Raw genomic sequence first — 20,539 nt, 5'->3', positions numbered from 1 at the left:
TCCGTGCTAACTTCTTCTGTGAGCTCCCTCTGCCCTTCCTCCTCCCTTTAACTCTCTCGAGGTTATCCATTCGTTTTAAAACATTGCTTCTGGTAACCTGGTAAGCCTGGGAAAGTTGGCAACGGCCTTGAGAAGTTCGGTTACGTCGGTAATCGTGGAGGAGGAGAGGCACGCCCTGCTGAGACGCGGGGTGGGGTGGGGTGGTCTTGCTTGCCTGCGGAGAGGGTGGGGACTGAATGTGTACCCTTGGGTGGGCCCGCAGCGATGGCACCAGCTGAAAGTGACGAAATGCCTCATGGACCATGGTTTGTTACTATAGTGTTCATCGTGGTGATCAGATGGCACCAGGAGAAATGGAGCCCATGGCCAGTGTGAGTCGTAGCAGTGCAGGAGGGGAGACCCTGAAGGAGAGAGCCCGCCTAAGTTGATGTCTGCAGATTGAATTTCCAGAGGCTTAGGAGGTGGAAGCTTCTCCAGTGTCCTGTTTCCAGGCCTTGCTCAGGAAGCCCTGTGTTCAGGAGGCCACCATTTCAGGTTTTCAGATGAGCTCATGAGGGGGCAATCATTCAAAGTCCAAAGCAGATGCATCGGGCCATCAGCAGATCTGTTGCTTTGAATGTTTGATCCCGGAGCACCAACCCCCAGGCACCCCTCCTTTTCCGGGGCGGAGGTTTTCAGATGCTGCGTCTTCTAAATTGAGCCTTCGGTCTTTGCTAGTTCTGTGCTACGAACATGGCTTCAAGAAGATTCTTAAGCTGTAGGACGTTCTAACGTGCCACCACGCAGAGTCATGCCTTGTAGATGAATCTTGCAGATGGAGCCCAGTGACTCGTTCGCCTACCCACCCACGCGCCTGCCTGCCTGCACACTGGTTGGAGGAATTAGTGTGATGGTCTAACCTGTGTCTGGGGAAAGTGTTCACGTTTGAAATGCCTTGAGCAAATACTTCAATGAAGCCTACTGGCAAACTGAAGGGGGTGGGGGTGTGGGGGGGGTCGTGTTATGCTACAGTCCGGGGGTGGGTACAAGTTGGTTGTGGCCAAATTCTGTTAGAAATGGCAGGTCTTTGGGCATTCTGATTGCATCACAGATGACTAAGTGAGGGAAATGGTTGGGGGACTACCAGTGATCTTTGATGCTTCTATGTATTTGTTGATGTGGATTTTGCTTGATTTAATTTGAAAGTAAACTTCAAATGGGAGGACCCAACTGAGGTGTGAGGGTTGGGGGGGCACACCTTGGCATCGGTCCTGGCAGGGGTGACAGTTGGAGTGGTACACGTTGGCATTGGTACTGGGAGGGGTGGGGGTGAGGAAAGGGAGAGGGTTGGGTTGATACCGTATATGTTGCAGAGGGTAGGGGTGGTAGGGAATGGGGGTTGGAAGGGAATTACGGTAAAAAGGGTAAAATTCTGGGGAAGGTAATCGACTCACAGAGGAAGATACTAGTTAACGCTACTAAATTGTTAGTGCTAGTTACATTGTGCTTAGAAAGCACAAAAGATTGCTTCAAAACTTTTAGAAAGAAGCTAAAATTGTTTTGCCTTGCTGCAAGGTGGGAAGGAGGGAGCACAACTGAACATGAGTACAAGTCCCATGAAAGCTGGGTGGCAGGAGTCCCCGTCGGCAGAGTGCTCACTAGCCTTTGCTGCTCCATGAGCTTTTTCAGTGGCTTATATGAAGGTGTGCGGGTGTTGGGGAGCTGTAAGTCTTAGAAAGGACTTTAAATGTGCAAATTGTGAGCTTTTAAAGTATTGAAGTTTAAAATTGTGGTGTGCACTTGAGATTAGATGTACTCTTTGGGGTTTGGAACATTTCTATTTACTGAGATGTTGTGGTTGAAAATTCTGAGCAAAGTGAACGTGCAATGATAGGAATTTTATGTCTCAAACACATCTCTTGCCTTTGTGGTCCGTATTAATAGCAGTAAAAATTTTTGCTGTTAGTTTTTGTAACAGAATAACCTTTTTATGGTCACTGTAAAATTACTGTGATATATAGTAGCAAACAATCCATGTAGCCTTGCAAAGGTTGAGTGAATCGATTCTAAATTTAGTTTGAACATTTGTGCTTTTCAGATTGATCCAGCATTGGAGCAACTCTCAGCCAAAATCAGTTTGGGGAACAGGCAAAATGGTGGCGGGGGGAGCAGGGAGCCTTTGCTCGATGTAGTCTGTTTTTAAGAATTCAGGGAAAGACAAGAAAACCGTTTATGATTACGTGTTTCTGAGATGCATCCAGGGAGTTGGTAAAGTAATACCAGTAGCTCTTTCTCCTGGTCTCTAACCTTGGATTTCACTAAAAATTTAAAATCCCCAATACCTGTTGCTTCTGGGATTTTTGTCTTATGGGTTCTTTTTTAATGTTTAAAAATATGTTGGTATCGTTCAGCTTTTCATCATGACTTGGGTATGATGTAATTCCTGTCCTCAGAATTTATTAGTCATGCGCATTTGGGGAAATGTGTTTGTGTATGCTGTTGTGAAATGGAAGCTGTTACACTGCGTAAAGTACTTCTGTGTTGCTCTGTGCTGAGAACTAGTCTTCTGTTGCATCGTGTACATGATTACTAATCGTTTTCTTTACAGCACAAATAAAGGTTTGAGTTCTAAAACTCTTTAATTTGTATTGCTATCTTATGTTTTTCGACCTTTATCTTTTCTGTAAACAAGTTATCTTGATAATGAAGTTGGATGTATCATCTTCTTATAGAATTAGGCCTAGATTTGCTGTTCATTATTTGCTTTAAATAATTGAGGTCACTTAGTGGAGTGTGTAGTAACTTCAAATAAAACGTGTCCTCAATGGTCTGCACCCTGGTGGACAGGAATGGGGGCTCAGCTCACCGTAGGGAGTGTCTAATAGTCATGCAAACTGATGCTGAACCACCCAGCCGGTGAAGGTCAGTGTCAAGGTCCTGGGCGAGTACTTTAATATCGTGGAACTTTAACTGGTTAGATTTCCAAATGGTATCCTTGGAAAGGGGACCTATCATTCCCTTTGCTGAAGGGAGACCGTCTGAAGAATACAACAGACACGTGTTCTGTGTTTTCTGTACTTGTGGTTTGGGGGAGCTGGAATGTATTTTGGACTCGAATCTAAACACAATTCTCATCTTTAGTAACAAAGACTTGGTTTGGCTTTATTGGTTTGGTAAGTGACATGAGTTTGGGCTCGATTGTGCACCTGCTCTGCGGAGCAGGCCAAGGTTAAACAGAGTGTGAGCAGAAGCTCTTGGAATCCATAGTTTGTCTCATGTGTCTAAATTGACTCTGTCCTGGGTGGGGAAGTGGCAGGAGGCTCATCCTGGGAGCAAAGTCCTCACACTGCTGTTGTGTATTTACTCTTGGGCCCAAAGGTTTTGCCTCGCAGGAGGCAAAACTTTGGGCTCAGGATAGAAACCCTTGCCAACCTCCGCTAAGGCTTTAGTTTGCAAGGGAGCCGAAAGGGAAGTTTACCTTGGAAGGGGAGAGGAGATGGGACAGGCTAGGTCTGTGACCAAAACAAAGGGGTGGGAGAGCGTGGCCTGAAGAATTCCTCCAAGAGCAGGCATGGGACTGGCTATTGTCCTCCCTCTTGTGTCTAGGTGGCCTGCGTCTAGGGTCCTGGTAAACCCTCATGTGTCTGCTACTGAGAAACTGGAGATGGGTGCTGGGGAGGAGGACGTGGCCGGGCAGGGGTGGGGGGTGTGGGACAGGCTAAAGGCTCTGCTGAGAGTGGGCACGGCTGTGTGCAAGTTTCAGGATCCTCTCCCTGCTCACCGCTGTGGTCCTCCATCCCTGTAGAACAATCTAGGTCTCCTTTCCTATCTTACCCCTTCCCTTCTCTTTGCTTTTTACCCCAGCCCTCCTCCAGCTGCCCTGCCCTCTTTTCAGAACTAGTTTCTTCTTGTTTTTTATATGCTGACTACAAAACTCTTGCTTCCAACCTTGAAGGTAACTGCTATAAATGTTTTTCTAAATGGCAGTGTTTCCTAGCAACTATGTTGGCTGATAAAGGATTTCCATAAGGGTGTGATTGGCACCCAATGGTTGGTATTGGCAGACAGCAGGCAGCTGAAGCTCAGGCCTCCTAGCCTCCACCCAATCCAGGGGCTCCTGAGATGGTCTGTGAAAAAGGAGCTTTCTGCCTGTTCCTCACCCACAATTACTCTCCCATCAAGTGAATGGGCTGCAGGTGTGAATGACCGTGTTGATGATTTTGCTAATCATTTTGCCTTCTAGTGCATAGATCTGAACTCGGCCTTCTCTCGGAACTCGCACAGGCAGTGGACGACACAATGAAATTCATTAAGTAGAAAATGGTGATCTGGTGCAAGATCAAAGTAATGGGGGCACAAGGATAGCAAAAGTTGCGTTTGGAAGTTCATTGAAAAAGGAAAATAGCCTAAGAGTAAGTATGGGTTGAGGCCTCTCTGTGCCCAGGTTGGGCATAGTCGGAACTGTCTAAGTGGCTCTCCTTACAAAAGGGATCAGACGCTAACCACCACCTCTTCCACTCTGTCGGCTGCCCTTGGTTTGTCTTCCTGACCTTGGACATTAAGGGACTTGTAGGACCTCTTATGCCGCTCTGTGTGGCTGAGGGTCTGGAGGAAATGTTAACCTCTGGTCTGCTTTCTATTGTGTGGTGCTGATATTAAATGAAATGCCAACAGGCTTACAGATACTTGTATGTTTTAAGCGTTCGTATTTAACACAGACTGCACCCCTGCAGTCTGGAAGTGGGCAGAGGAAGGTAGCAAAATAACAAAAAATAAAAAGATGCAAAGGTGTATGTCCCTGAGGGTGTGGCCTTGACCTTGCTCTTGTGGGTGTCCTCTCCGCCACCTTCTGGCCTGCTGGGTAAGGACACTGCCTGCTCTCTGCTGCAGGCCCCTCAGCTCTGTGCCGCCTTCCCTCTCTTTTAAATACCTCTTAACTGAGTTCTCACGTATAAAAAAGGTTTATCATGAGGCTTACAAATAAGACAGAAAAACCAAAATGCTCAGTAATTTTCTGTTACTGGTACGTTTGCTTCTAGAGTGTTTTTTTCTTCCTATGCATGAGATGCAATTTTTTTGTTACAAAAAATGGGATTATGCTGTAAATTGCTTTGCAACTCCTTTCGTTTAATATATAGTGAACATCTTTTCCTGTCACTTAAAGCATCTTTTGCGGTGATGTAATCCATCATATGGCTATATCAATTTAAACAATCTAAGTTAGATGATATTATTTTCCAGGGTTTTTTTTTTTTTTTTTTTCTCTTAGGAAGTACAGCTATGATGACCTTCCCTGTAGCTCACACTTGATCACATCTGATATTCTTTCTTTGGGGTATATGAACATATGAAATGCCTACGTCAAACTTAAGACTTTAGGTTCATTTACAGTGCTAAATAGCCCTCCCAGAGGGACTTTCTAAATTAATGTTCTCATAATTGAGGTAAGCCTGGCTTTGTCTTCCCTTTTCTACAGTATTCCAAGGTATTACTATACTAAAAACCTTAGATCTTTACCGCTACTGAGACAGAATGTCTGTGGATTGGCCATTTGCAGTGGTGTGTGGGGGGGGGGGGTTACTTGGGCTTACTAATTGCTCATTTTCCTATTGGTTGTTTTGTAGGAACACATATTAAGGATATTAACAATCTATGTTCAACATAAATACTTTTCCCGGTTTTTAGATTACCTTTTCATTTTGTGTATTGTGTTTCAGACATACGAAAGAGTGGCACCATTTTTCTGAGGTCCTTTTGCTATAGTTTCTGCATTTGGTGTTCTGCTTAGATCTCTCCCACCCCAAAAGTATATAAATATTAATCTGGATTTTCTTGTGACACTTATGGCTTAATTTTTTATGCTTAAACATATACCACAACTGGAGTTTATTGTGCAGCCAGTGGGGGGTAGGGGCTGATGTCCTCTCAGAGCCCCCCCAGAGCTTGCTCCCCTCCTGGTGTCCCCCGCCCTGTGGCTACATGATTGAGTGGAAGAGTCACGGCTGTCACAATAGGACAGTTCACTGGAGAAGACCTTGGGGACAGGCAGGTATTGTCTTCTAGTGGGGGCCTCCATGATGGAGGTTGCGTTACCGCATCCTAACTGTTTTGGACCTATGGCAACGCCAGCCCCGGGGGCAGGTGTCCAAAGCAGGTGCCGAAGGATGGATCTGGGTTTGCCCGACCTGGCCACTTGGAAGCTTTATGCACTAGAGAAAGTCACTGAACCCCACCCGCCGAGCCTGTTTCCCTCCTCTGTGAAATGGCGCCAGGTGAACGTGTGTCCTGGGCACACGGTTACTCTTCATCGAGCGTTTGCAGGGCCACCTTCCTCTCATTACCCAGCCTCCTGTCCAACCGCTACCTCCTGGTTCCCCCTCCCTGCCCGCCTTGCTCTGAGCCTTGGATGACAATCAGTGTGCATATTCTGGTCTGCTCTGATTTTGCATTTCTGTTTTCATTTGCATTTCCCTGTATCAGTGGAGTTCACAAGTACATTGGACGTGGCTTTTTCTCAGGGTTGTTAATTCTTCCGTAAGAATGCTATGGATGGCTTCTAGAGGTCTGTGAGTGCTCAGAAACGGTGTGTATTTTATAAATATACACATATATATGTGTGTGTGTGTGTGAAAAGCATAAGCTTGCCGAAGAGGCCCATGACCTCAAAAAAAGATCAAATGAAAAACTGCATTATTGTATCCCATGGTGCTTATACTATAGGATGTTTACTCCGTCTCCTAAGTAGTAAGCAGCGTCTTGACTATTTTAGATTGTGCCTGCTGTGAGCATCTCTGTGAATGTGGTGTGTGTGTGGCTTTGCCTGCTCGGTGAGTATGCACAGTTTCACAGACTCAGATACTCTCCGGAAAACTTACACTTCCCTCTTGTGAGTATATCCATTTCCCTGCGTAGTTGGTGACATCAGATATTTTCAATTTTTCTTGTTACAACTTTTTTTTTAGTTGTAAAATACAACATAAAATTTATCATCTTAATCATTTTTAAGTGTACATTTCAGTAGCGTGATATATTGTCGTGCAACCAATCTCCAGGGCGTTTTCATCTGGCAAAACTGAAACTCTGTACCTGCTAAACTCCCCATTCCCTTCTCCCTCCCTCCCCTGGCAACCACCCTTCTCTGTTTCTGGGAGTTTGGCCTTTCTAGGTACCTCATGTTAAACAGAATCATACGGTACTTGTCTTTGGTGACTGGCTTATTTTACTTGGCGTAATATCCTCAAGGTTCATCTGTGTTATATATGTCAAAATTCTCTTCCTTTTTAGAAGAGCTGAAATGGGCATCTGGTTGGCTCAGTCATTGGAGTGTGCAACTTTTGATCTGAGGTCTATGAGCTTGAGCCCCATGTTGGGTGTGGAGTTTACTTTAAAAAAATAAAAGAGCCGGAACGTTCCATCAGATGTATGTAACACATTTTGTTTACCACTTGTCAATTAATACCTGGGTCGCATCCACCTTTTGGTTATTGTGAATGATGCTGCTGGGGACATGGGTGTGCAAATACCTTTTGAAACCCTGCTTTTATTTCTTTTGGAGATACACCCAGAAGTGGGATTGCTGGATCATATGGTAATTCTACTTTTAATTTTTTGAAGAACCTCCATACTGTTTTCCACAGTGGTTGCGCCAGTTTGCATTCCCACCAGTCCGCAAGAATCCCAGTTTTCCACATGCTCCCCAATACTTGCTATTTTCTGTTGTTTTATATAGCAGCCATCCTGTTGGGTGTGAGGTGATGTTTCGTTGTGGGTTTGATTTGCATTTGCCTAATACTTAGTAATGTTGAGCATCTTTTCATAAGGTTCTTGGCCATTTGAATGGCTTCTTTAGGGAAATATCTTTTCAAGTCCTTTGCCCATTTTAAAATCTGGATCATTTTTTATTGTTATTGACTTGTAGTTCTTAAAATATATTTTGAATAATAACCCTTTATCAGATAGATGACTTAGAAATATTTTCTCCCATTGTGTGGGCTGCCTTTTCAGTCTGTTGATTGCGTCCTTTGATGCCCAGGAGTTTTTAGTCCTCATGTAGTCCAGCGTATCTATTTTTTACCTTCGTTACCTGTGCTTTTGGTGCCATGTCCGAGAAGTCATTGCCAAGTCCAGTGTCATGAAGTATTTACTGCTACTATTAAAAGTGCTGTGGTAGTCTTAATCCATGTTTTTGAACTTACTGGTTAGTCCGTTTTACCCTTTGGTTTACCATCTGCCTTTTACCTCTTTGCCCGCTTACTGTATGAAATTCCTCACTGAGTTCTAGAATGGTCGTAAATTCTTTGTTCCGTTCAGAAGGTAAGCGTTTGCCACTTACGAGTGTCAAACGTACTCCTTTTTTTCCCCTTTTGTTGTTGGTACAAAAAGTATCTATCACACAAGGACTTTTGAAACATCCATCTACCAAGTCTAATAATAATTAGTAAGTCTGTTCATTTTGCTTCTGATTACATTTTCTTTAGTAGCTAAATGTCTGTGTACTCTTACAGTTTCCTGAGTAGTCTTCACCGTTTAAGGAGTTATGATTCCAATTTAGGGGTGAATCTAAATTGATGCATTATACTCATAAAGTGGAATGTCAAACTTTTACTGAATGAATTCTATTTTGCTTTGCTCCAGGTCAGTATTAGTGTCTTGCAATTAATTATCTGCCTGAATCTGTTTCTGGAATTTTTAGCCGCTAGTTTCTGTTGTTTCTAGTCAAATACAGCAAATTTTAATGACCATCACTGTTACTATGTTTGAAAACCTAGTATTTGGAGGCTATGCTGCTCCTTTAAGCCAAGAGTATTCTCTCCTTGTTGGAACTTGAGTACACAGAACTGGGTTAATCTTTGGTTTGTGACATGACATGGCTCTCTTTTATTTGCTTCCTTGGTGTTTTTAATAATGTGGTAAGCATTTCTGAGACTTGTGTTCAGTGTAAAACCTAGGACGTTAGACAGTAGCTTTTTCTACCTGGGTGGTCATCTTCTCCCCCTGCCCCCATCTCTAGGCCAACGTAATCGCCATCCCAAATACTGGATTTATCTTTACTTGCTTTCTTTTCATATAACTTAAAAAAAAAAAAAATCCACCTAAGTGTGTTTGTTAAGGAAGCTCCAGGCATTCACAGCCCCTCCAGGACAGCACAGCACAGCACAGCAGCTGTGCCATCTGGGATTCTCCATCTTGTCAGGCGGGTTGAGAGTTTCTGCTGCCAAAGTAGAGTAATGTGCTATGGAATTGAGTTAAAATTGATCGGTCTCTACAACTGCTTGTCGGTACCAGAATTGAGCATCAGATACCGTCTGACTTATTTAGACCTAGCAAGACTCTGAGTCTACTTCTGGCGTTCTTTCTCCTAAGCAGGCTGAAAAACAAACTATTCTAGGACAGCAGTTGTGACATCCGCCGAATGTGGCTTTTAATTATATCTTATGTGTTTGGTCTTGTTGAAATCTTCTTACCTGGCATCTGTCTGTCAACGTTTCTAATCCCAAGTGGAAAAGGCGTGCATCCGGGTGGGGCACAGTCTGCTCCCTCTGCTGCCTGTGGTTCCCCCTTTAAGTACGTGCTTCCCCTCAGAGGCCCCCCCGAGGGCCAGGAGCACAAGTGTGAGCCCTGCTCTGTCTCTTACTCGACTAATAGGGTCATGGGGAGCTTCACGCTGGGAACCACAAGGCCCAGATCTATCCCTGGCAGCCTTATTCTTGCCCCCTTCGCTTCTGGGGTGAGTGGTAGCTGTCCCCTTGACTCCTCTGTCGATGTAACAGCTGTGGGACCAGCTGTCTGTGCGTCAGAGCGAGGCCCTGCCTCTGCCTCCTGCTGACCCCAAGGGCAGAGGCTCTGCCGGTTTCCTTCCAGTTTGTTTCAAGGTATAAAAAATGTTCAGAGTGATATGTGCACATATGAAAAACTCAAACCCTGTAAAGGGGATGTAGTGACATCCTTCTCTAACCCCAGCCTCCCTTCCCACAGAGGCAGCAGTTGTGGCCAGTTGCTTGAATTTCTTTCTGGATAATCCTGTGTACCTATTTCACTACAGAGGCCCCGGCACACCACATCCAGTCTCGCACTTTGGACTGTTCAGTTAACGGTACATCTAGGAGCTCACCGCTTATCTTTTTTGGCCTACCTTGGGCTTTTCGAAACACATCTGTGTGGTAGTCAGTGTTTAAATGTACCCATTTTCCCTTGTGAGGAGCAATTAGATTGTTTCTAGCAATTTTTACGGTGTATAAGGCTATACTGAGTATCTGCCTATGTGGTTGTTTGTGTATATGGGCAACTGTGCCTTTGGGGGAATGTTTCTGGGTCATGGTCTGTGTGTCTTTCTGAATGTGATGGGTACTGCCAGCCCATGCTCGCTGTAGTTCCGTTCTTCCGCTTGACATTTTCCCGCACTTCACCAACACTGTTCTTAAACTTGGTTGCTTGTCAATGTGAGAAGTAAAAATAGCATTTCATTGTCGTTTTGAGTTCTATTTCTATTGGGCTGTGTACTTACAGATTTTCAAGAGCTTTTTATATATTGAAGAAATTAACCCTTTGTCACTGATGCGGCAAATACTTGCCTGTTTGTCGTTGATCCGGCTTTTGTGTTTCATGCTAGAATGTTGCTGTTCAGAGTTTTAAATATACTTAGGTATCAATGTTTTCTTTTAGGGCTTCTGGTTTTATGACTCAGGCTGTGAAGTGCCCCCCCAGCCCCCGCCCCATTGCAGACGCAGCGGTTCCCTGCAGCCCGGCCTTGGCCGTTTGGGGTTTTATCTTTGCTGAGTAGAAGGTAAACTCCAGTGTCGCCGTGGCTCAGTTTCCACTTTGTGATTCTGTAAAGCTGAGTGAACACTCTGTTGGCCGACGTGTGTGACTGCTTGTGCCTCAGTTATGTTTTCATCTCCTGAGAACTCTTCACTGGAGGACGTTTACCCTCGAATGATTACAAAACATTGTTTAAGTTTGTAGTTTCCCCCTTTTTTTTTCTTTTTTTAACATTTTTTTATTTATTTTGGGGACAGAGAGAGACAGAGCATGAACGGGGGAGGGGCAGAGAGAGAGGGAGACACAGAATCGGAAACAGGCTCCAGGCTCTGAGCCATCAGCCCGGAGCCCGACGCGGGGCTCGAACTCACGGGCCGCGAGATCGTGACCTGGCTGACGTCGGACGCTTAACCGACTGCGCCACCCAGGCGCCCCTTTTTTTCTTTTTTTTAAGTTGACGTGCGATGCTGCCGCGTTGCTTTCAAGTTGTAATTTGCCTTTTAAATTTACTTGTTGCATCTTGCCAGTGGTTTTAAGTTTTGTTGTCAAGTCTGTTATTTTGACCATAGTTTCATACTTTGATGTTCTGCTGTATTTCCCACTGGCTTCCTTGTGCTTTCATTTTTGACATTTGACATAACTCTTTAATCCGTCTAGGAGTCGTGTTGGTGTTTGTACAGTGTGAGGTAAGAATCCAATTAATTCAAGATGGCTGATTTCCCCAGCGCCGCTTCCTGGGTGATGCCTTCTCTACTGATCTGAAACTTGTTAGTTATGTACTAAGTACCTTTAATGTAATTGAGTATGTTTCTGAACTTTCTAGTTTGTTCCGCCGATCTATCTTTCCTCCGCCAGTCCAGTGTTTTCATTATATTAAGCTTTATCACATCTGATTGTAAAACGTGGTAATACAAGCCCCTGGCATTCTTTTTTAAGGTACTCTGATTTTTACTGGAATTGCGTTATGTTTATCGATATGTTATGACGTTGAGACTTTCCACGTAGGAACGGGCCCCCCCTGTTCGTTTAGGATTGGATGATTTTCGTGTCCTCAGAAATTTTAGCCCTCTCTTAGGCAAGTTATGGACATTTATGAAGTTCGCTCCTAGATATGTTATATTCTGTGTTGTGGTTAGATATATTTTTCCATTAAAATTCCTGGTTGTGGTAGTATGTGATAAGACTTGTTTGATAGGTATACGTTATTTTGGACATAAATAGGCTGATTATTAAGGCCAATTGGAAGGCAATATAGCATCCAGGCTAAAAGGGCTTTTGAGTCAGATGACTCTGATCTCATGCTTGACTTGCCCCTTATTTATTTTCTGTGCCGTGAGCTCTCTGCCTCAGTTTCTCCATTTGTAAGAAGGGATAATCATATTATCTACTAAGAAGTGGGATGAGGCTTTAATGAAATAAAGAGGCATTGTGCTCAGTGCTCTGCTGACACGGAGTGAGCACTGTTCTACTGGAGTTTCAGAGTAAGAGTCATCTTTAATGGTTCTGCCATCCATGTGATTCATTCCGTTTTTCTTGCTTCTCTCCTGTCTTGCTGGCATTGGCTGTAATCACTAATGAGCTGTGAGCATCGTGGTCTTGTTCCCACCCAATCCGCTGGTGGGATCTGTCGGCGGATAGAGAAGGGTCACGCTGGCCCTGGCAGGTGTGCACAAGCCCCAGCAGCACACATCAGGCTGCCCATTGGTTGTCATCCTGACGGTCCTCAGCTGGAGTGATCTGCTGACAGAGCTCTTCAAATTTTAATATTCACGTATTTGTTTTATCATGTATTTGAAAATTGCTGGATTTCTATTTATGGTGGTAATACAACATTTCCTTTTAAGAGGAAATGTTCTCTTTTTAGTTGAAATGTCCCCCCACATACTGTAAGATTCATGCTGTCAACGTGTACAATTCAGTGGGTTTTAGTATGTTCACCGTGTTTTGCCAACCATCACTGTCATCCCATTTCCAGGACTTTTTCATTTTCCCAAACAGAAGCCTGATCCCCATAAAACAGTAACTTCCCATCCCTCTCTCCCTCCCTCCTCCCGGTTCCCCCCACCCCGCTTTTTTTCCTGCATTTTCATTATTGTAGCTGATCAAAGTCTGTTTGCAATAGATGTGAATGTGAGTTAAGTACATGTGACGTTGATTTGGCAGAGGCAACCTAGTGATTGGCAAGAACACAGCACGAGCAGCTTCTGCAGGTTGGTGTTCCTCCTCCTGGTTCCTGATAACCTTTACTATACTCTCTGTCTATTTGCCTATTCTAGGTTCCTCCTACGAAGGGAATCATACATTTGTCCTTTTGTGTCCGTCCTACTTCAGTTAGCACAGTGTTTGCAAGTTTCATTCACGTGGCAGCATGTGACAATACTTGACTCCTTTGTGAGGCCGAATACGCCCTTGGTGTGGCTACACCACATTTTGTTTATCCAGTCATTTGTGGGACATTTGGGTTGTTTCCACTCATTTGGCTATTATGAATAATATCTCTATGCACTTTTTATTGAATTTGTTTTAAATTGTCATTGGTGTGTGCCTCAGAGTGGAAGTGCTGGGTCAGATAACTCTGTGCTTAACTTTTTGAGGATCCGCAGAACTGTCTCCCAGTGTAGCTGCACCATTTTACATTCTCGCCATTAATTGATGAGGTTTCTGATTTCTCCACACCCTCAACCCTTGTTCTTATTTGGCTGTCTGTGCGTGTGTGTGTGTGTGTGTGTGTGTGTGTGTGTGTGTGTGTGTGTTTATATAAGCTCTATGCCCAGTGTAGGATTTGAACTCCCAACCTGGGGTCGCATGCTCATCCACCCAAGCCAGCCAGGCACCCCTCTGGTTTTTTGATCATAGCCATCCTAATGGGTGTGACGTGGTATCTCCTGTGATTTTGATTTGCACTTCTCTCATGACTAACTGTGTCTAGCACCTTTCCATATGCTTGTTGGCCATGTGTAGATCTTCTCTAGAGAACTGTCTATACTGATCTTTTGTCCCCTTTTTAATTGAGTGTTTATCTTCTCATTATTGAATTTTAAGAGTTCTTTGTGTATTCTGGATACTAGAGCCTTATCATGTTTTTCCCTTCTGGGGGTCGTGTTTCCACTTTCTTGATAGTGTTCTTTGACATAAAATAAATTTATATGTCGAAAGTAACTTGATTTAAGGGAAAAAAAAAACTGGGACTGGTTATACGGCAAAAAATGTCCAGGTGTCGTGTGAATGATTAAGGTTTGGGGGCAGAGAAGAGTGTTCCGATCCTGTAGCGTGAAGTGGGTGAGCAGCACGCCTTCCTGTGCAACGTCAGCGGGTTCTACCTGGTATGTGTGACGGGGTCATCTCGTTGGAGTGCTTGGAAGGTTTGGTTTTGTTTTTTGTGTCCAGTAATAGATAATGCATTTATTCAGATGTCTTTTCTGCATTCCCCCCCCCCCCCGCCGCCGCTGCCCCCCCAAGCATCGAGTTTTTCTCCTTTCATTCTCTCATGATTAATTGCATCACGGAATATCATGGCCTCCTGTGATTTCTGAAACACACCGGTCCCAGGCCTGGAGCTCTATTCCGCCAACACAGAAATGAATCAGAAGGTCCACTTCAGCTTCAGGGAGTTGTCAGGCAGGCTTCCGTATCAGGACCTCAGGAAAGGCAGAGACGCTTTTAAGAGCAGCCGCAAAGAGCAGACCTCTGAGCCGGACAACTGACTTTCTGTTCCCTGCTTTGCCACTTAGCACGTGACGTTGGCCACATTTCTAAAATACTTGAAGCCTGTTTCCTTAATAAAATGGGGACAAAAATAAAGTCAGAACATAACTCGTGGTTTGCGTGAGGCTGAGATGAGGGGTCACACGGCACAGGTGCTGGGAGTGAGGGGCCCTGCTGTTTCCGGTCCCTGTCAGCCTCCCCACTTGGCACAGTTGACTGGACACAGAGTGTTGGGTAACGCCGCCCGGGCTGCCACTTCCTTTTGGAGATTCCAAGTTCTTTGCGAACTTCCAGTGTCTTCCTGAGTTATAGGCTAGTCCGTATTTCTATTTCATTGTAAGTCAATGTGCTTGAATTCAGTTTTCTAAGAAAATCGCCTTTTTAAATTAGTGTAGAGCTTTTTTTTTTTTTTTTTTTTTTTTTTTTTGCATTTTAATATCCTTGTCAATGGTTTTTGGGGGTGGAAGGGAAAAAAATAGTTTTCACTTTTTATTCCTAGTTTATCTTTGACAGACTTTCGAGAAATCTATTTTACTGGTTTTTTCAAAGAAGCAGCTTTAGATAGAATACCCAGTTCTGCTTTCATGTTGTAATTTATTAATTTCTGCTTTTACTTCATTAATTCTTGTGCTCTCCTCGGATGTTGTTTGTCCCTCTTTTTCCAGTCTTGCCTTATATACTTAGTGCGGAAGGAGGGGGAGGCAGAGCGCGGTCAGGGAGGCTGTGGCAGGAGGCGGTCCTGCTCTAGCCCCACTGTGACCATGGACAGAGCCCTCCAACGCCGACGCGTGGACCCTCCGTAAGGGAGGCAACTGCTGCCCCCTCCCCGCCCCCGCCACCCCCGCCGCCGGAGGATGCATGGAGGCCAGTTAGTGGCCAGGGCCCAGCGGGAGCATGGGGGGCGTTCTGCAGGGGGGAACGGCCAACTGCTGTTGCTCCGGTCCACAGTTCGGTTTCTAACGATCACTCCAACCAACAGCCTCCTCGGTGTCCAGATACTCAGCTGGTCTCCACAGACACAGGCAGGTGAGATGAAGGGCCCTGCCTTCCCGTGGTGCCCCCGTTCTCCCGGGGGACCGGTCTCCGATGGTGACTAGATAGATGGTGAGTTAACACAGTGTGGCAACGGCCACCGGGGATGGAGTGCAGCCTGAGGGTGAAGACAGAGCCCTAACCCAGGGGAGACCTTTGAGCTGTCACTTGACAGGTAGGTGAGGCTGTAAGGAAGAGCATTCCTGGCGGAGAGAAGGGCGTGAGCAAAGCCTCTGAGCTGTGAAGGAAACTGGCTGGAGCTAGGAGTGCAGGTGGGGCTGGCCGGGCCGCGGTGGGGACTCAGGAGGTGCCCCATGGTGCACCTGAAGGCTCCCCGTCTGTATTTGGGAAAAGAGTTTATTGTCCTCATTTCCTATTTGCTTTTTGGTTTTAGTTCTGATGTATCACTTGAACATAGTTATTTAAAGAGTACGCTTTAAATTTTCCGAGGTTTTGGAAGGGTTGTGTTTTGGTTTTTTTTAACTATTATAATCAATTTCTATTTTAATGAATGGTTACCTGAGGAAGCGCCCAGTACAATTTCCGCCTTTTGGATCTGTGGCTCCCTTTCTTCACTGCTTAAGGTATGATTATTTTTATCAATGCTCCATGGCGTTTGAGAAAGTATTCTTTGTCACATTCCATACGTTGGGTCCGTCCCTCTCGACGGTTTGGGGTCCAGTCCAAAGCCACGACGTCCCTATGTAATGCGAAGTGTGATTCCGTTTTCCCCACCACGCGTGGTTCTCTCCACTGCCCCCAAGACTGCTCACCAGTTTTGTTCTGTGTGTTTCGCTGCAGTGTATTTGGTGCGTGGAGTCCGGCCCTGCCGCGTGGAGTGCCGGGTGCTGACCGGGCCGACGGGAGCCCACCCCCTCCCCACCCCCACCTCACTGTCTCCTCCTTTGCGGGTTGAATGAAGTACCTGTGTGTTGGAATTTTCAACTGTTGAACCTTGAAACCGTCTTTCCATCTCTCGTCTGTTTCCTGCCCGTGTCGTGCCTTCGTTGTACATACAGTTGTGATCGGGAGCCATTTTGCTTCTTCCACTTCAGGTTGTAGACACAGTGTCTACACTGTCACTTGTAGACACAGCGACTCGTGTTGAAATAATCCACCTGTTCTGGCTGAGGCTCTCTGGGGTGTTCCGGGCTGTGAGCCTGCCACTGTCACCTCGTGGGCTTCTGCGTGGGCTGGTTCCAGCATTTTGTAATCCTGAATTACACGGGCACAGGCGTCTTTGGGCAAATCCTCTTTTATACCTCCAGGCTGCTCTTGGTTGTCCCCCTGGCCGGAGGCAAGGGGCAGGAATCGCTTGCTTCTCTTCGCTCACTGCCCTGGGTGCAGATGTTCGGAAAGGGCCGGTTATACACTCCTGTTTTGCCCACTGCCTTGCCAACACAATTTTTTCTGTTTTTGACTGTGAGTGTGGAGTGCTTCCTTGAAGCCATTTTATTTTATTTATTTATTTATTTTTCCCTTGAAGCCATTTTAATTTTCACTGGGGACACGTTTCCCTGTGTAGGTCACTCTCCGAGTTTCCTTAAGCAGACACCTTGAGGGTCTTGTCACTAACATGTTGAATTAATTCTTTGCTCATCTTACAGACTGTGTTTTGACTACCCCCCCATTTCTAAGGCCCTTTAAGGTCAGAGCTTTGTTCCTCCGTCAGGTTGGGACTTAGATGGCTATGCACGGTTCCTCTTTCCTGCTGCAGTAAGTAAGTGCCTGCCTTTTGTGGTGTGTTTGGGGGCTGAAGCCTGGCGAGAGGCCAGGAGGGGCGATGGGCAAGCGAGGAGGTGGGGGAGAGGTGAGGGAGATGGGTGAGGGGGATGGAAACCTGGCTCTGAGCTCACCCAGTGGTCCCCAGACCTTGGTGTGTGTGTGTGTGTGTGTGTGTGTGTGTGTGTGTGTGTGTGAGAGAGAGAGAGAGAGAGAGAGAGAAAGAAAGAGGGAGAGACGAGACTGGCTGTGCTTGCAGAGCATCCGTCGGGACTAGTAGAGAGGACCCGTTGTCAGCCTGGCCTGGTGTGACGCTGAACAGGTCTCAGTCCTCTCTGAGCCTCACCTTCTCCTCTGGACTCCGCTGGAGAAGGGCTACTGGGCTCCTCAGGGCTGGCTGAAGGGGTCCAGGAGTCCTCCCCTCGTGAGAGGCCAGGACAGGACTCCTGGATGAGGACTGCAGAGCTTGGGGGTGCTCCCACTGGACCCGCCGTGGGCCCACAGGAGGCAGAGCCCAGCCTGGGAGCAGCAGGTGCTTGGGGCCCAGATGGGGAGGGTGGCCCAGGGCAGGTAAACTGGCCCAGGGTCCAGAGTACGCTTCCTGTTCCTCCTGTCTCTGGGGCCCTGGTGACTCAGACCGTCCTCTCGGGGAACTCAGACACGGGGCCAGAGGCTGGTGGGGACACTGTGCTTCTGACTTCGTTTTCAAGCAGTGGCAGCTTCGCAGGAAGGACCTCACAGCCGGCACTGGTGGAGAGAGCGAGGACGGAAGGCCAGGCAGGTGGGCTAGACCGTGTGGCCCCACACAGCAGGGGCCCAGCAGATGCGGAGGACCACTGGCATTTGAGCTAGGCTGGGGTGCTTGAAATTTCCTCTAGTTCTTAGATTTCCTGTTCTGGATGAAAAACTTGAAAGTTTTGCCTTTAATTATAAAAGTCATCTGCATAGAGTTAAAAATTCAAGCCATGGAAAAAGGTATAAAATGAAAGTAAAATCCTTCTCCCCTCACTCATCCCAGCCCTACTGCAGAGAGGTGGCCTCTCCCATTTCTTAGGATCTTTTTGGAAATTTCCATCTACATACAAAGACATTGCCCTACAGTGAGCAGGACCATAACTTGTGGTTCAGTTTTCCGTCGGACTTCGTGAGCTCCTGCAGTTGGGATGTGCGTCCAGCACAACAGGAAACATGTGGCCACGCGGCCAAGGGGACACGCGTCCCCCTGGCTGCACCTTTGACAGGGCTGCCAGGGCAGCGAGGGGGAACCTGGGAGGGAGGGGGGCCCGGAGCCGCCGCAGGTGTTTCTTTTACTGGACGCGGCCCATGGCCGCCTTCAGGTTTTGCTTTTCACCTTTGAGTCTGTGAGAAAACAAGCAGGAAAAAGCAAAAGGCGCTGGTGGTGGCACGCCCGGTGCTGCTGGGCCAGGGTTCGAGTCCCTGTGGCGTCTCTGCTTCCTTCCTGCTCCCCATTCCGGGCCCTTCCCCTCCGTGGTCGTGAGGAGAGACGTTGGGCTGAAGCACCCAGGGCCTCCCCCAGGAGTGCTCCCCTCCATGGTCTCCTCCATCGCCCCCTTGGAGGACCTGGGGCTGGGCTCTCAAGGGCTCTCCCCCTCCCTTGGGCCGTATGTAGATGAACTGGCCCCATCCGATCCAATCCTTCGAGAAGAAGAGGAGAGCTTGGGAGCTGTGAACCCCAAGGCCGAGGGTGTGTGTGCTCCCCGCCTGGTCTCCTCCATCTGAGGCCCCCAGGACCAACTCACCACCGCCCTCCACCTCCGAGGACCAGGATGGCTCTTCTGGGAAGGCTGAGGGGGTGAGGAGTTCTGGGCTGGCAGGTCAGGGTGTGGGGTGGCCCTGGGGGAGAAGGCAGGACCAAGGCACACACAGGCCCTGGGGCAGGAAATGGGGCGGGAGGGGCCAGAATGGGCACCAAGGGATCTGAGACTGCACTCTCCAGGCTCCTGGGACCTGGATGGATCCCAGGAGACACCCCTCCCCCCACCGCCCCGCCTCCTGCCTGGGACCCAACAGGGACAGTGTGCTATGATCCTGAGCAAGCTCCACGCAAGCCCCAGCAGCGGCTGCCTCTGCCTCTCTCCCAGCTTTGTCAGCCTCCCCATCCCTTCCCCGCATCCCAGAAAGAGGTCAGAGGATCACAATCCATTTCACTGGCCACAGTGCTGATGGCTGCCTTGTCTCCAGCCCAGCCCACGGTCACGCCATCAGTGCAGAGCCCGATTTGGGGCTCGATCCCCTGAACCTTAAGATCATGACCTGAGTCAAGATCAAGAGTCCGACGCTCAACCAACTGAGCCAGCCAGGCACCCCGAGAGAACCTCTTTTAAGGGACTTCCGGGAAGCCCGGCTGGCTCAGTCAGCGGAGCATGTGACTCTTGATCTAAGGGCCATGAGTTCTAGCCCCATGTTGGGGGTAGAGTTTAGTTAATAAAAAAATAAATAAATAAATAAGGGACCTTGGCTTGGGCCCTCCTAAAGGAGACTGATGGCCGCTTTGTCATCGTCTGCAATCCCTCAACCTCTTAGCAAATTTTGGTGACAGAAAATTGCCCTGTGGATCTGGTGTTTCTGGCTGAGGTGGTGAGAGGAGGCAGCAGGAAGCTGTGGTCTTGGCGGGTGGCCTGTGTCCACCCTTAGCAGCCAGGCCTGGCACTAAGGTCACAATGTCCACCAAGGTGCCTATCTGAAGTGTGGCCACCACAGGAGTCAGAAGAAGCCTTGGGACCTTTAGTCCTTGGACATCATCAACCAGCTGCTAGGGGCTGACAGTCTTATTATGCTCGCGCATAAGCCAAGGCGGGGAGGCCGGGAAGAAATGACAGAGAGGAGCCAACATGTCTCAAAGAGCATGGACCTGAGTGTGACCTAGCCTGTTTGAGACTCAGTTTCCCCATCTCTAAAACTGAGTCAATGGTACTTACCTTGCAGGGTTGTGGGGAAAACTAGGAATAACATTTATGAATTGCCACAGGGAAGGTATTCAAAAATGGCTACGGACATAAAGGAACTCGGAGCTTGGGAACGAGAGGACTGTGAAACACGAAAAGCAGGTCGGAGTCAGCTGGGAACAGCTTTGCCTGCTAGGCTGAGCGGAGGCAGTGGGGAGCTGCAGATGAATTTTAAGCAGAAGAGACACGTGATCAGATCCAGGTTCTAGAAGGGTCACCAGCCAGGCCAATGAAAGACGGACCAAAGGTCAAAGCGGAGGAAGCCAGTGCAGATGAGGAAGACTGGACGAGGCAGGGACAGTGAGGACGGAGGTGGGGAGAGTGTTAATAAGATGGGGCTTGGTGTCTGACTGGTACAGGCCACGTGGGCAGCTGGA

The 20,539-nt window shown here is 47.3% G+C and overlaps 1 long non-coding RNA gene across 1 annotated transcript; it reads left to right on the top strand.

Moving 5' to 3' along the window:
* Positions 1-11,090: 11,090 nt before the first annotated feature.
* Positions 11,091-16,364, top strand: LOC125177066 (uncharacterized). The gene is made up of 2 exons (XR_007156503.1): positions 11,091-16,058; positions 16,276-16,364. It is a non-coding gene; the product is annotated as an uncharacterized LOC125177066 (long non-coding RNA).
* Positions 16,365-20,539: the final 4,175 nt, after the last annotated feature.

The sequence above is a fragment of the Prionailurus viverrinus genome, chromosome D1 (assembly GCF_022837055.1).
Source record: "Prionailurus viverrinus isolate Anna chromosome D1, UM_Priviv_1.0, whole genome shotgun sequence".
NCBI lineage: Eukaryota > Metazoa > Chordata > Mammalia > Carnivora > Felidae > Prionailurus > Prionailurus viverrinus.
This window is presented reverse-complemented; position numbering and strand designations above follow the sequence as displayed.